This window comes from Nematolebias whitei, chromosome 9 (assembly GCF_014905685.2).
Source record: "Nematolebias whitei isolate Nwh7 chromosome 9, NemWhi1, whole genome shotgun sequence".
NCBI classification, from domain to species: domain Eukaryota; kingdom Metazoa; phylum Chordata; class Actinopteri; order Cyprinodontiformes; family Rivulidae; genus Nematolebias; species Nematolebias whitei.
This window is the reverse complement of record NC_056506.1, coordinates 22,882,197-22,886,237: the sequence shown is the minus strand read 5'-3', so window position 1 is coordinate 22,886,237 and position 4,041 is coordinate 22,882,197.

The following is a 4,041-nucleotide window of genomic DNA, read 5'->3' as shown; positions in this document are numbered from 1 at the left end:
AAGGATGAAATGTTAAATCAGATCTGATGACCTTGTGTTAAATAGGAATAAAACAAAAAGCATAAACACAATCAGCATCAAAGAAAAACTAAGTCTAAATCCGATCACTCTGTGTTAAATGTCAATGAGTATAGGTGCGTTTTTAGGAGAGATTTAAAAGCAGAGACTGAAGTGGCTTGTTGAATGTTGATGGACAGATTGTTCCAGAGTTTAGGACCCATGACTGAAAACGCCCGATCTCCTCTGAGCTTCAGCTTGGTTTTAGGTACCACCAAAAGCAGCTGGTCTGATGATCTCAAAGCCTGAGAAGGAGCATGAAGATGAAGAAAGTCAGAGAAGTAGGAGTGCAACGCCATTAATGCACCTGAATGTCAGCAGGAGAATTTTAAAATTGATTCTGACACGCACAGGGAGCCAGTGAAGGGAGGACATAACTGGTGAAATGTGCTCAAACCTGTGAGTTCCTGTTAAAAGCCGAGCTGCAACATTTTATACGAGCTGGAGACGTGAAAGCGAAGCCTGACTGACCTCAACATAAAGTGAGTTACAGTAGTCCAGCCGGGTTGTAACGAATGCATGAACTCATTTTTCAAGGTCGGATCTGGACAGAACGGACTTAAGCTTTGCTAGCTGCTTTAACTGGAAGAATTTGTTTTTGTCCAACAGAGTTGATATTAAACAGTGACAGTGGCAGAGCTTGGGTTAAACACAATGACCTCATCTTTCTGATCATTAAAACTTAAGAAGTTTGAAGCCATCTACAGTCTTGATGTCCTCAAGACATTTTAGCAAAGGGTGAATGAAGCAGTCTGTTAGGTTTAAGGGCAGATGGGGGGGGGGGTAGATTAAGGTGGGACCATTGAACATGGAGACCACCCACCCATCTTCAATGGTGGATGAGTTCTCTTCGCAAAGATGGCTTACTTTATTCCTCTCTCAAACCAATGTTCCTCTTTATCATGGATGTGCATATCTTCATCCCTGAAAGAGTGACCACTGGCCTGCAGATGAGTTAACCACAGACAAAACATTTAAACAAAGAAGAATCCATCCAGAGGACCTGAGTCAACCTTGTCAGATTCATCTACCTGGATTATTGAACATGCATCAGGATGCTTCTTTGATGTGTTTCCAGTCCCTTTCCTTCCCTTCTGTCTGTAGGGACATGTTCGGCCCAGTGGTGCAAAGATCTAATCACAGAAAAGTTGTACTCCTGAGATGGTGAGAGTCAAACAGAAGGTATTGATCTGTGTGAGTAAGTTTCCTGTAAACTTTAATGTTGAGGCTTGTATCTCTCTTCTCATCCATGTTCACCGAACAGTCCAGAAAAGACTTCTTGTTGTTACTGGCATCCTCTCTGGTAAACTTGATGTTGTTGTCAACACAGTTGATGTGTCTCCTAATGTGCCAGCAGACACATAAACTCTGTGGATATCATCTTCATCAGCTAATTACCATGCACTTTAGGAAGGACACCCTACCAGTAACGAGAGAGTATGATATGTCAAGGAAACTTGCAGATTACAGGAACAATCTTCGTTTCAGTTTTAGATGATAACGCTAGGGTCATTATTAAAAGCATATTTATTAGTAAGCTGCTGAAGCATTGGTTTCTGTGGTGAAATAGATCACCTTCAATGAAAGATGATCTAAGGCTGAAGATAAAACAAGTTCTACCACAGTCAGGCTATTCTTGGTGAACATGGGCTTCAAACAGACTTTAAACAGTAGGGAATTATTTTAACGCCAGTTTACCAGTTTTAACTGCCATTACAGACTGCCAAATGAAGACACTGGGATTTAACAGTACATTCGATAATGAAGTTCAAATCAAAGCCCAGTAGCAATCATGTCAGGTTTTATAGGCGAGCAAAGGCAGAGAGGTATATTCCCTGGAAACAACTGAGCCACTGAGAGTTAAGTCTTAAAGCAGGACTCAGAGCAAATGATTCAGCTTCCAGTGACAGATGGGCATCGTAAACTACATGGTGATAATGGGAAGAAGCAGCTTGCCGTGATGACCTGAACTTTTAAAGAGCTGACCTGAGTTTACAAGATACTGTATGTTGACAGAGCTGGACAGAGACAAAGGCTGACTGATCACGATACTCAGATTAAAGCAGACTTTGGTGCACTTAAGGATGAACTTAAATAGCATATGGGACTCAAGAATAGGCCAATGAAATGTAATGAGGATACTGAGCCAGACAAGTTTCTATAAAAAAGCTATTTATTGACACAAATTATCTATTTAAAGTGGTAGTGTTTCTGCATTGTGGCCTACCTATTGCCTGCCAACATGAAAGGTTTGTGATTACTTAAATGCTTTTGTCTGATCGTTAGCAAAATATCAAATGAATTAGTTAGCAGATTTTGATAGCAGGCTAATTATTGGAATTTACAAAGGATTAACTTTCGGAATAAGCCCGATTCAGAGTCAGAGATGTTTTATTGTTATTTCCGCTACATACAAGTACATATTGAAATGAAACAGAGTTCCTCCAGGATCACGGTGCAACACAGAACATTACGTGCAAAACAAAGCAACACACAGTGCAGATACACAACAGAACAATAAATACAAGCAGACGTATAATAAATGCAAAATACATCTAACCTAATCTAAACATTCTAATCTAAACAAGAGACAAGATTAGAGACACATGTTGATTAGTACATGTGTAGGTGGTACATGAGGTAGAAACATGTTCTGATAAGTGGTTAGCAGCACAAAGTTTTTCTGTTTTTGTAGCAGCAGAGATAAAAACTGTGTATGGTGCAAAAATGCAAAAACTTGAGCAGATTGCAAAAATGTACAATTAGAGAAATCAAGGTCAAGGTCAAGGTTTATTTACTGCCATTCACACCACATGTGGTACATGAGGTGGAATGAAACTATGTACACAGGGTCCCAGTTACATCCATCAAAAATACACATTGTAAAGAAAAACAGTAATAAGATCTAAGATATGAACTAAGAAATACGCTAAGCAAACTAATATACTAAGCACAAATAGTACAAATCAGTGCGCCAAACAGCAGCACAAACATGAGTCTGTGTGAGCAGATGAGTATGAATGAACACAGCAGCATGAAATAAATCAGCAGCATGAGATTAGATACATGGATTATCAGCAGCACATATCAACAATCAAGTGGCATTACACTGATTTTTTTCATTGTAATTTTAACAGTGATATTCCTGACTAGAGATTCATGAGTCTAACAGCCTCAGCCTGGAAGCTGTTCCTCAGTCTAGAGGTTCTGCACTTAATGCTCTTCAACCTCCTGACTGAGGAGAGCAGGACAAAAAATGTGTGCGTGGGGTGAGTGTGGTCCTTCATGATGCAGGTGGTCCTCTTCCTGCATCTGGAGGTGTAGATGTCTGTGATGGTGGGGAGACTGACTCCAACATCTTCTGTGCAGCCTTCACCACTCTCTGCAAAGCTTTTCTTTCTGCAGCTGTGCAGCCTCCATGCCACACGTTGATGCTGGAGCACAGGATGCTCTCCAATGCACACCTGTAGAAGGAGGTGAGGACTGAGCTTCCCAGACCAGCTCGCCTCAGCCACCTGAGGAAGTAGAGTCTCTGATGAGCTTTCTTGATCAGGCTGGTGGTGTTGTTGCTCCAGCTGAGGTTGTCATTCATGTGTACACCCAAGTACTTGTAGCTGGAGACCACTTCCACCACAGATCCTCCTATGTTCGGGGGTTGGGGGGTGGTAGGTGTGTTTGTTCCATCTGAAGACCACGACCATCTCCTTCATCTTCTTCACAATATGTGAAGGTTATTCTCTTTACACCAGCTCTCCAGGTGTTCCACCTCCTGCCTGCAGCTGGACTCATCGTTGTTTGTGATGCATTACAGTCACAAACAGTACAAGACATTTAGGTTGTGTGTGGGGGTGTATGTGTGTGTGGGTGTGTGTGTGTGTGTGTGTGTGTGTGTGTCAGAGTCCATCATGTATGTGTGTGTGTCAGAGTCCATCATGTATGTGTGTGTGTGTCAGAGTCCATCATGTATGTGTGTGTGTCAGAGTC